The sequence below is a fragment of the Microtus ochrogaster genome, linkage group LG3, assembly GCF_000317375.1.
Source record: "Microtus ochrogaster isolate Prairie Vole_2 linkage group LG3, MicOch1.0, whole genome shotgun sequence".
In the NCBI taxonomy this organism is placed as follows: Eukaryota; Metazoa; Chordata; class Mammalia; order Rodentia; family Cricetidae; genus Microtus; species Microtus ochrogaster.
The window spans coordinates 15,256,084-15,269,801 of NC_022029.1; positions in this window are offsets into that span (position 1 = coordinate 15,256,084).

Genomic DNA, 13,718 nt, shown 5'->3' on the forward strand with positions numbered 1-13,718 from the left:
GGGGGACATTTCTCATTCAACCCAGCACAACAATGGGGGATGCAAGTTTATAATCTAATACCTGGGCGTCTCAGGCAGGAGAGCTGAGAGTTTGAGGCCAGACTGGACTTCAAAGGAAGGTTGAGGCTCTCCTCTAATATGCAGAGAGATGCTGATTCAAAAACAAATAAAACAAAGCAAGTGAGCCAACTAAAAAGAAAATGCCTCAAGAGTAAAGCAGGATTAGTTTGAACAATAAGGTAAATTAAGTATTGTTATAATATTGTTGCAATATTGCTATAAATTTGATGGAATTAATTAATTTTAACTGTGGATAGGAAGAGACAAATCTTCTATTTAGAAGAATCCAAAATAATATATATAACTATTCCATCTTCAAAGAGTAGAAGCCTGAACTCCTTAAACTTTAACAACTTGGTTGCAGAGTGTGGGAAAGAGAGAGGGAGAGTAGCTTTACTGCAGAGAATTGGACCAAACCTGACCCCAGTGAGCAGCTGATTGAGCTCAACTTCAGGCTGCTCCAGTCATAGTTACATTGCTAGCATTTACCTTTGATGTGAGGCTGTGGAAATGGCTCGTCACCTCTATTACGCGCTCCCCACAACCCTAATCCCAGTCTAGCCATCACAGAAACATTGGACAAATACCAATGAGGGGAGAACCTATAATTTCCTTGACCAGAACATCTCAAAACTGTCAAAGCCATCATAAATACGAAAACTTTAAAAAAGGGTCACAGTCATGAGTGGACACAACAGCTAAAGGTAACGTGGCATTCCAGATGGGATCTGGGAATGCAAAAATAACAATAGGAAAAACAGAAAACAAAAACACTAATCATCTCTGAATGGTGCTTGGAGTTGATTTATAAAACTGGTCAATATTGGGACTTAGCGTCCTGTGATCTTTAAGCTCGTTGTCATAGACTGATATTGGTTTATTAGTTACACCAAAGGTAATGTGTCTGTGTATGATGTGTTAGTTGCCTTTTTGTTGCACTGATGAAGGTAACCTAATTATCAGGAGTAAAAAGCCATTCAGAACTCTCGTTTCAGAATTTTTAGTTCATGGAAAGAAGGCCTGGCTTCTTTAGAAGAAAAAGAACACAAACGACATTATAGGACAGGACAAGTGTGGGGCAAAGCTCTCACCTACGGCTGCCAGGAAACTAGGAGGGTAGGAAGGGGTTGTAGAACCAATATTCCTCAAATCCAACAATCTTGGTGACCTAATTACCTCTAACCAGGCCCCATTTCCAGCGGTTTCAACCACTGCTCCACAGTGCCCTTAGCTAGGGACCAAACTTCTAACACATGAGCTTTTGAGAGACAGTTGAGTTCCAAACTATGATAAAGGTTTATATAAGAACTCCTTTTATTGCCTGCTCAGGTTTTCTATGAATCTAAAGTTTCTTTGAAACTAATATTCAAGTTGAAGAACTTATAGAGATGTTTGAGTCAATGTTCATCAATCCAGTTGTGAAGACTTTCTCACTCAGGTATCTTACCATTCAAGGTTTTGTGCATCTTACTTATGCAAAGCACCGTGCATTATCAACAAGTGTTTACAAGTCATTCTGGAATCAAGCCATGAAGGCTGTTTGTGCGGTGTTTAACTTCTAGTGCACGTGAAATCCTTTGAGAAAAAAAAAATAGCAAGGTAATTGAAATTATAATTATCTTTCATCATTTATTATAACCTGTGATGGGAGCCAGGGCTCTAACTTAGCCGAAACATGGACTTTTATAAATATTGAATGAAAATTAATCAAAACGAAATACTTTGCTCCAAGACATAAACTTTAGTTCTTTGGGAAGTTAATTGTATTTAAAGTAGTATTTTTGTAAGTTTGGGTAACTATTCATTAATACCAGGGGACATTCACAATTGTATAGCCTTGAGAACATTTAAGGAATACAGATAGATCTGGTTTAAATCTGTCCTTCAATCTTAGAAGGCGATCAGATGACATCACCACGGCTGTACGCACTGTCACCAGACACTGAAAACACTGCACTTTTAGCCAGATGCAAAGTCAAGCTGTTTGGCTTTCAGCCCCAAGTTTGTCCTTCAGAGGCAGAGGGAAAATGAGCCCATTCTTTAACTTTAAATATTCCTTTTGGTTTTTCTTACACTGAGTCCTCTTATGTTACCTTGACTACCTTGAAGCTTGCTGTGCAGTTCAGGCTGGTCTTGAACATGCAGAGATCTTCCAAGAGATAGGGAGACAGCTGTGCTCCAGCAACTGTTGGCCAGCTACTGCTTAAAACACTGTTGGTTATTAGGCTGTAAAAGATATGATAGTATCATAATAATTCTCCAAAATATCTCATAATGTTGGGCATGTTTTAATAACAGTGAACAATACTAGACCTTTTAAAAATCCTAGTAAATTTGATATATTTTTCTTATTTTATTAATTTTATCAATTATTTCTTACCTCTAATTTTCTAGAAGGATAAATTAAAACTTAAACCATGGAACCCTATCTTATGTAATTTTGAAGCTTGTTTTGCCCATACTCTTCTCTGTACAAATTGATGGCTTACCTCCTCTTTTCCCTCATATTTATCCCCAATGCTTTGTGGGTACATTAATTTAACATGTTAGGCCTTATGTATGAGAGTAGGAGAGAGGCTTTTTCTTATTTTTTTTTTCAGTTGAGAAATACAGATTTTAACCAGGCTAAGTTCCCAGCAACTTTCTAACAGAGAGGAAGTTCTTTTCCATGCTTTCTGCCAACGTCTACATCCTAATCTCTTTCCTTCTCTTTGAACAGTAGTTTTGGTCCTCGGATAATAATGCCACTATGAGTACCAGCTTAGCATCTTTCTCATCACATAGACTCTTGAATAACTTCATTCAATTTCCCTGGTACCAAGTTTATGGAACATACCAATCAGTCTCATATTTCTCTCTGTAGCCCACATCTCTGTCTTGAATTTCTGACACACGAAGCTAATTAGGAGTATTTCCTGCTGAATATCAAAAAGGCAAATTGAATTCAAAATATCCACAATGAATTCCTGGAACTATATTGCTTCTAATTAATTTCTAGAAACTTCATCTCCACTTTCAATCCATACGATTCTGTTATGCAAACCTGAAATTCGAGTTATATGAATCATCACCCTATCTTTACATACTGATTGATAATTGTAAAGCACACATCACTGAATTTCTTTCCAAATAGCTATTAAATCCACCCCCCCACTACATATCTACTTTCTTTGTTTTGAGTAAGGTTTCTCTTACAGTGTATACATGCCCCCACCCATTGGAACCGTTAGGATAGTCTCTTAGCTGAAGTAACTAATTCAAGTGATTTCTTCCTGCAAGTCAACTTTTCCTCATATTCTGAATTGTATGCTCTGTCCTGTGATTTTCTGGCTGTTTTCTGAACACTGGAAGCACTACCATATATGTATATATATTTGCATCTATACACACACACACACACACATACATAGATACATGATAAAAATTTCCCATATAACAATCAAGGATCTTGATCTCTTAGCTTCCATAATGGTTTTTAGTCTCATCTCTCATCCTTGGCCACTTTATATGTTTAGTTTCTCATTTTAAAATCTTTCTTTTATTCTTTCTTTTCCTAGAGTATCACCTCTGTCTGGGACACTGTGGGTAGGTATTCTAACACTGCCAGTTTCCAAGATCCAGTCCAAATGGACCTGTTTACAATTCCTTCTCACACAGTGTAATGATCTTCATCTTATTCGTTTCCCTTTGATGGTGATGAAATTAATTTTTACATATATACCACCATCCATAGACTATGGTACATTAGTATTCTACAAGATAAGATGAAACACACTCATGTGCATTCGCTCAACAAATTTAAGCTAAAAGGTTTATGTGATAAAGTAGATTCCTTTCGGTATATATTGCATGAATGGTTCTACTATAATAAATATGTGAATTTATGGAAATTAGCACTTTCCTAATTTTAGAATATTATCAGTTTCATTATATAAAATTAATTAAAAATGGTTCTCTATCTAGTAGGAACAAACACTTGATTTAAATTCTCTTCCAATGGAAATATTTTTAATTTAAATTTAATTTTATTATTTTATATTTTTAAAGCCAAGGTCTAGAGTAGCCTACCCATGCTTCGTTATGTGGGCATATGTCTCTATAAATTTCTGATCTTCTTGCCTCAGTTTCCCAAATGCCAAGGTATGATAGCTATAACAAGCCATGTTTGGGTTATTTGGTGCTGGGGGTTGGATCCAGGGCTATGTGTGTACTGGTTAAGTGCTCAGACACATCCCTAGCTCACAAATGGTTTATTTTTTTGTTAGTGTTTGGTTGTTGTTTTGAATCTGATAGTATATTGAAGCCCACTGTTCTGAAAACACTTATTTTAGTGTACCTTTATTCATCATTTCTACGATATCTTTTCAAAAATCTTCTGGTCACTCATGTTGTGCCACAAGAAAGTTGTTGTTCAGGTTGGGGCTGCTAATGAACTCTGTAAACACATTCAGCATCTGGCAGACATTCCAAGGTGAAAGCCAAGCAGATGGCTAATTTAATATAATCTAAGTGACTTTGGATCAGATAAAGCAATTGAATTAACAGCACTTTAACTCCACATACATCAGCTCCCAGCCATTCCTACCATCTCTTTCCAATAGGCACTTCTGCAGGATGAAAATCAATGCTAATTGAAAGCTCATATGGTGATGTTTATATCTGTAAAATGTGTGGTTAAGGAGCATATTAAAAACATGTGGGCATGAATATTAGGATTGGGAAATGGGTTTAATATAGAGTAAATCATAATACCCTTAGAGCTGTTTTGTGGATTTTAAATCACAAATTATATTCTATCCAGTGCACACACTATGTTAATTTTAGTTACTCAGACGCTTTCCATTAAATCCACCAGTGTTTACGGTTGATGTATGGTGACATTCAACTTGCTAGCCTGTGTGGTGGAGGTGCTTGTGTGCATGTGTTTGTGTGTGTGTGTGTGTGTGTGTGTGTGTGTGTGGTGTCTGTCTGTCTAACTGTGTGTATATGTGTGTGTAGATACAGACTGACTTTTACATTGGTATTCAAGGGTTTCCTGTTTTCAGTCCAACAGAGGAAAATATACTTCGCCTTTACTTATAAAAATTGTATAAAGTAAAGCAAGATAATTAGTATCAAAGTATTTAACGTATAAATAATGGAAGTAATCATAGAATTGATAACTTTTTGTTATAGTGGATAAACATCAGTACTATAGTTAGCAAGATCAGGGTTCAGATTCTAGTGAAGTAGCTTACAAACCGTGTAATGTTAATGTGGTCTCATTATTCTAAATGTCAGGTATCATCAGTCAAGTGAAGATGGTAAAGACATACACCTGGTTGTTGAGGACACCAAATGATACAATGTTTACAGTTTATGAAACACAGAATGGAAAGTAGTCTGATGAAGAGAAATCATTACCGTCAATAATTTCTTATTGTCTTAGCACAGTGACCACCATTACTTCCTTGGTACTCTTTGCAAAGGACAATTCTAAACACTGAGACAGAACACAAGTGTAAAGGAGAGGTGGGATGCGGTAAAACGTGAAAGCATATGGACCTTTAAAGCCTCATTATTAAGAAACAGATTCTAGCATCACAACTTACTAGTGTTGTGCCTCTGGCAATGCAGTAGCATTCCCTCTGCTTTAATCTTTCTCTCTACATAAGATATAGCCAGCATCTATTTTGCAGACTGTTGTTCAAGAATTTAATATATATGGAGATTTTGGACCAGTGCTCAGTATATAGCAAGCACTGTAGAAGAATCTGGAAAATTCTCAAACTGTCACTTCTGAAGCAAACTAGAAGAAAGCTCAATGTTTCAGATGTGAGTAATGCTTTTTTATATATATATGAACTTAAACGCATAGGTCATGGGTGCAAAAGTAGATACTTGTTTATCAATTTGTGCGTCACTAAGAAAAAATAATCATCAAAGAATAATGAAGTGAAAAGATAATCCACAGAATATGAAAAATATTTGTAAACTATACAGCTGATAAATAATTAATAACCAAATTAAAATCCAATCAACTCAATACCAGGAAAAAAATAACCTGATGAAAATGGGCCCTGAACTGAATAAACGTTTGTCAAAAGAAAACCAATAGATAAGTGAAAAAATAATCAACATCACTAATCATAATCATCAAGGAAATGCAATTGGAAAACACAATATTGTCTCATAACTTTCAGAATGGTTATAATCAAAGAAGTTGGAGAAATTAAGTTGGCTGTCATTTGGACACTTTATCCCTACTAGAAGGATTTCCAGGTCCTGGAAGGTGCTATGCACACTGCCAGAGAAGGAAAGGAATCATAGTTGTACCCAGCTGCTAGCCCATTGAGATTCATCAATGACAGTCCTAGGAAGACATGCCCACTGATGCAATAGTGTCATAGGAGCAACCAATCACTTTCTCAAAGGATTTAAGGCCCACTCCACAGTTTGAAACCCATACCTGGGATTGTTATCAGTACTAACAAACCATGTCTAGACAGGTGATAGTACCCAGGAGAGGGCATACTATTACTATTCCACTAACTGGAAATAGTATTAATGACTTAAACCCACAGTATAGTGTATTTCTCAACACCCAACCAGAAGCTTCCCTTTGCAGTAGATTGAGATGGGTGCAGAGGCATTCAACTGGCCTAGGCTGTACGATGCTCAGCCCTAAACAGTTTCACACCCCTACTCACAAGGCTCAGAGGTCTTTGTGGAAAAAGGGGAAGAAAGATTGTAACAACCATCGGTGAGATGACTATGAGAAAAGAGTATTTTATGAGGAAAACAGGGTGCTTGCACTTATGAGTCCAGCAATTCAGATAGAATATGCAAGGACTGTATAAATTCAGGCTAGACAAATTCCACTCTGGAATGTGGAAGACGGCACAAAGTACCACCCCTGTCTAAGAAACTCTTGGCAGTTGATAACTGCTTGAACGGGAAGAGTCAGTTTTTTTAAGGGTATAATTTCTGTGGGTTGATTACCCTCCAGGCCACACATTCAAGAGTGTATTGAAACCCCAAACTGTATTTGATGGGTTTAAAAGAGAGGACACAAAGTTGGGTGTGCAGGGAAGAGGGTTGATCTGGGAGGAGTGGGAGGACAGAGTGGATATAATCCTAATGAATTGTAAAAAATTTCAAAGAGATAATAAAATGTGAGAAAAATAATGTAGAGTACAATGAGTCTGTAGAGCCATGACGACACTGCTATACCCTTGGTGGGATATAAATGAAGTTCCAAGAGGCCCCTTACTCTCTTGCCATTGTAGCATTGTTCAAAATAGCCCAAATATAAAAGCAACCTCAGTATCCATCAAAAGATAAATGGCAAAATAGAGTTTCACTGTCCTTCTGCCAGGTATAACTCAGTGGATAAACCATGATGATATAAGCTAAGCAAAAATAAGCTGTACAGACACACAAAGAACTGCGTTAGTTAAGAGAAAAGTGGTTTTCTTGGAGCAAGAGTGGTCATAGGATGGAGAAGGAAAAGGGCCATAATGATAAGTTTTCAGATTGACACAAGGAATAAAATTCAGTAATCCATTCTATAGTGTGATGACTATAGTTAATGTTGTGATGTATATTTCAAAATTCCTAAAAATGTATTCTAAATAATTTCACTAAAGAGAAAAAAATATGCTAGCCAATGGATGTTCAAGTAGGCTTGATTTAATCATTCCATGATATATGTATAAATGTCATACATTAATGGCAAATACATAAAACTATTATTTTTCAATTAAAAGTAAAATTAATTTAGCAATGTTAGTTACACAACACAGTTTTGTTGTTATAGTGATAAAGTAGAATTACCTGTTGCGTAACTAAAAGATTATATCTACTTTTCTAAGGAACACAGTCTAATGAAGTTTGTAATCACATAAATAGTAAGTTGTTTTGTGTGTGTCAAATAGAACAACAATTACAGTTCCTCCCCTCTAAGAAAGAATTATGAGAGACAGAGAACACATTAATGAAATATGTAAGATGACTTTTTAACTAATTATCCAAAGAGGCAAAACCTTTGTCTTTGGATAACTCAGTGAGACAAGGAAGAAATGTTCCTCATAGAACCTATTGAAGTCTAATTGCCCTCAAGGTCCTTTCTCACACCATGACTACAAATGATGCTACAAATGATGCTCAAAGCCAGATGAGCCCAACTGGTACCTAAAGAATGCTCCCTCTAACCTGTGCTAAGCCTTCCAGCACAGGGAGTGACTTCCCAATCACTTAATCCTTACATCAAAGTTAGCAGGAGGATAGCTTTCAGATAGATGCAGAAGAGGGTCTACAGATGAGTCCAAAATTAACAAAGGAAGTTTTGTCATGTTTATGGTATCTTGATATCTGTAGCATGGAATACTCCGTAGCATTGGAAAATTCTATGATGATGACCTTTGAACCATTAATTTACTTTTATTACATTGAATGTATATGGATTCTCAGATACTTACATGTAAGTACATATCCCAAAATATGAACACTATTGTAACAAGTGTTTTTTTTTTCAAAAACATGAGTGATATTATATCAAGTGTTTTTGAAAAATACTGTGGACTGGCTCTATGAAAGCAGGACCAAGGGAGGGACTTCCACAGGTGTAGGACTGAGCCTGCAACCTTTGAGGGACCTCCCAGGAGCAGGCCTGAGACAGGGACATTTTGGGGACCAGGCCCTAGCTAGCAACCTCCCTACCAGAGAAGCCCTGAGCCAGTGACCTTCACAGAAGCAGGCCCAAAGAAGCTATCTCCACGAGAGCAGGCCTAACCAACCTCTGAGATTGCAAAGTGACCTCTGGAAGTGCCGAGCAACTTTCAGGAATGCTGAGTGACCTCCAGCTTGACTGGAACCATGGTCCTGACTCAACCATGAGGAGCAACCATTTGAGCCTTGGATACACTAGCACCTGGAAGAGTGATCACCAGAGAGATGACCCCAAATATACCAATTAGAGGAAAAGATGGGTAGACAAAGTAAGAACACACTCAACACCACAAAGAGCAACACAACACCAACAAAAATTGGTGGCTTTAAAGAAACAATATTTGAACAGCCCAATACAGATGAAGCAGTGGAAAATTATCTAACAAATAACTTTAGAAGAATGTTTGAGGCCCTTGAAAAAATGAAAAATTCTCTCAAAGAAATGGAAGAAAAAAGAAACAAATATTGGGAAAAAAATCAACAAATCCCTTAAAGAAAACCAAGAAAAAGCAATAAAACAGATGAAAGAAAAAAGACTTGAAAACTGAAATAGAGACAATAAAAAAACACAAACTGAGGGAATTCTTAAAATTGAAAATATGGAAAAATTATCAGGAACAACAAGTGTAACCATAAACAGCAGAATACAAGAGATGGATAAGAGAACCTCAAGCACTGAAGATACAATAGAGAAATTAGACTCATCAGTCAAAGAAAATATTAAATCTAACAGTAGATTAACACAAAATGCCCAGGAAATATGGAGTACCATAAAATACCAAACCTAAGAAAAATAGGTATAGAAGAAGGAGAAGAAGTCCAACTCAAAAGCACAGAAAATAGATTTAATAAAATTGTAGAAGAAAAATTTCTCAACCTAAAGAAAGATATGCCTTTGAAGATACAAGGTTACAAAACACTAAATAGATTGGACCAAAAAAAGGCCCCTTGCCACATAATAATAAAAACAGTAAACATACAGAATAAAGAAAGAATATTAAGACCTGCAAAGGAAAGAGATCAAGTAACATATAAAGGCAGACCTATCAGAATTACACCTGACTTCTCAATGGAAACAATGAAAGCCAGAAGGTCCTGATCAAGTGTTATGCAGACATTAAAAGAACACAGATGCCAGCCCAGACTAATATACCCAGAAAAACTTTCAATTACCACAGATGGACAAAACAATATATTCCATGACAGAACCACATTTAACCAATACCCAGCCACAAAACCCAGGCCTACACAAAATACCAGAAGGAAAAACTCCAACCCAAGAAAGTTAACTATATCCACAATAAAACAAACAATAGATGATCTCATAGCAGCAAATCCAAAAAAAGGTAAAAACACACATAAGATCACCAATGAAAACTATAAACCTATAAAAAGACAGGGGCTAACACATTGGATGTGAAAATGGAATCCATCCTTCTGCTGAATTTAAGAAACACACCTCAACCTCAAAAACAGACATCACCTCAGAGTAAAGGGTTGGGAAAAAAATTCCAATCAAATGGACCGAAGAAACAGGCTGATGTAGCTGTCCTAATATCTCACAAAATATACTTCAACCTAAAATCAGTCAAAAGAGACAAAGAAGGATGTTTCTATTCGTCACAGGAAAAATTCATCAAAAGAAAATCTCAAAGCTGAACACCAGTTCCCCAAATACAAGGGTACCATCATATGTAAAAGAAATACCACTAAAGTTTAAATAACACATTAAGCCCCACACACTAATAGTGGAAGACTTTAACACCCCACTCTCACCACGGACAGGACTTCGAGCAAAAACTTAACAGAGAAATAAGGGAACTAACAGACGTTATGACTCAAATTGACTTAACAGACATCTATAGAACATTCTATTTAAACATAAAAAAATACCTTCTTCTCAGCTCCTCATGGAATCTTCTCAAAAACTGACCATATACTAGATAACAAAGCAAATCTCAACAGATACAAACAAAAAAAATGGAATAACCCCATGTATCTTACTGTATCACTGTGGCTTAAAATTAGAATTCAACAGCAGCACTAATTTCAGAAAGCCCCCAAGCACATATAAATTAAACAATGTTCACCTGAATCACAATGTGTCAAGGAAGAAATTAAATACTTCCTAAATTTAAAAGAAAATGATCACACAATATAGCCAAATTTATGAGACACAATGAAAGCAATGTTAAGAGGAATGTTCATAGCACTAAATGACTACTTAAAGAAGCTGAAAAATCCCACACTTGTGAGTTAAGAGAACACCTGAAAAATCTAGAACAAAAAGAAGCAAACTCACCCAAGAGGTCTAGGAGGTAGGAAATAATCAAATTGAGAGCTGAAATCAACAAAATAGAAACAAAGATGGAGTAGGAACACAGCCGTGTCCCACCGCTAGGCTAGCTTAACCCCCCAAAATAACCACACAGAAATTGTATTAATTAAATTACTGCCTGGCCCATTATCTCTAGCCTGTTATTGGCTAACTCTCACATATTAGTTTAACCCATCTCCATTAAGGTGTATCGCCACTTGACTGTGGCTTACTAACATGAATCTAACCAGCATCCATCTCGGGCAGGAAAACCATGGTGTCTACCTGTCTCTGCTTTTCGTCCTCCAAGAATTCTGTTCTGTCCTTCCCACCTACCTGAGTGTTGCCCTATCAACTAGGCCAAGGCAGTTTCTTTAATAACCAATGAAAGCAACACAAATATACAAGGGCCTCCTTCACCACAAAGAAAACAATACAAAGAATGAATGAGACAAAGAGTTGGTTCTTTGAGAAAATCAACAAAATAGACAAACCTTTATCCAAACTAACTAAAAGGTAGAGAGAAAATATCCAAATTAACAAAATCAGAAACAAGAAGTAGGACGTAACAACAGACATGGAGAAAATCCAGAGAATCATCAAGTCATACTTGAAAAACCTATATTCCACAAAATTAGACAACTTGAAGGAAATAGATAATTTTCTGGATAAATATCACTTACTAAAATTAAATCAAGACCAATAAGCAAATTAAATAGACCTATAACTGCTAAAGAAATAAAAACAATCATCAAAAGTCTCCCAATCAAAAATTTTCAGGACCAGATGGTTTCAGCACTGAATTCCACAAGATTTTCAGAGAAGAACTAATACTTCTCAAATTGTTCAACACAACAAACAGAGAGGAACATTGCCAAACTCTTTCTATGAGGCTACAATTATAATGATACCCAAACCACACAAAGACATTACTAAGAAAGAGAATTACAGACCAATCTTGCTCATGAACATAAATGTAAAAATGCTTAATAAAATACTGGCAAACCAAATTCAAGAATATATCAGAAAAAAATCATTCACAAGGACCAAGTAGGCTTTATCCCAGAGATGCAGAGATGGTTCAACATACAAAAATTGGTCAATGTAATCTACTATATAAACAAACTGAAAAAAAAAATCATGATCATTTCATTAGATGCTAAAAAACCTTTGACAATATACAATATCCCTTTATGATAAAGGTCTTGGAGAGAGTAGGGATACAAGAAACATACTTAAACATAATAAAGACAATATACAACAATCCAACAGCCAATATCAATCTAAATGGAGAGAAACTCAAAATGATTCCACTGAAATCAGGACCTAGGTTGTCCATGTTTTTCATATCTATTTAATATAATTGTTGAGGTTTTAGCTAGAGCAGTAAGACAACAAAGGGGTATCAAGGAAATATAAATCATAAAAGAAGAAGTTGAACTCTCACTATTTGCTGATGATATGCTAGTTTATATAAGTGACCCAAAAAATTCTACTAAAGAACTTCTACAACTCATAAACACCTTCAGTAATGTAGCAGGATACAAGACCAATGCAAAAATTCAGTAGCCCTCCTTTATACAGAGTATAAATGGACTGAGAAAGAAATTAGAGAAACATCATTCTTCATGTAACTTGTATATGTTTAGAGTAACTCTAAACAGATAAAAGACCTATATGTAAAGAGTGTTAAGTCTTTGAAGAAAGAAATTGAAGAAGATACCAGAAAATGGAAAGATCCTCCATATTCTTTGTTAGGTAGAATTAACAGTAAAAATGGCAATCTTGTCAAAAGCAATCTACATATTCAAATCATTGTCCATCAAAATCCCAGCAAAATTCTTCACAGACCTCAAAAGAACAATATTCAACTTCATATGAAAAAGCCAATAACCCAGGATATTTAAAACGATCCTGTACAAAAAGAGGAACTTCTGGAAACATTACAATCCATGACTTCAAACTCTACCTCAGAGCTCCAGTACTGAAAACAGCCTGATATTGGCATAAAAACAGACAGGAGGACCAATGGAAATTAATTGAAGACCTGGATATCAATCCAAACACCCAAGAATACCTGATTTTTTGACAAAGAATCAAAATATATAAACTGGAAAAAAAGAAAGCTTATACAACAAATGGTGCTGACATAACTGAATATCAATCTGTAGAAGAATGAAAATAGATTCATATCTATCACCAAGCACAAATCTCAAGTCCAAATGGATCAAAGACCTCAATATAAAGCCAGCCACACTGAATGTCACAGAAGAGAAAGTGGGAAGGACACTTCAATGCATTGGCACAGGAGACCACTTCCTAAATATAACCCCAGTAGTACAGACACTGAGAGCAACAATTATTAAATGGGACCTCCTGAAACTGGAGCTTCTGTCAAGCAAAGGACACGGTCAACAAGACAAAATGACATGGGATATACTCACTCATAATTGGTTTCTAGCCATAAATAAAGGTCACGGAGTCTATAATTGGTGATCCTAAAGAAGCTAAGTAAGAAGGTGAACCTAAAGAAAAACATATAGTTATCCTCCTGGCTATGGGAATTAGACAAAATTGCCGAGCAAAAAATTGGGATCTTGGGGGTGGGGTGGAATGGGGGTAAGGGGAGATG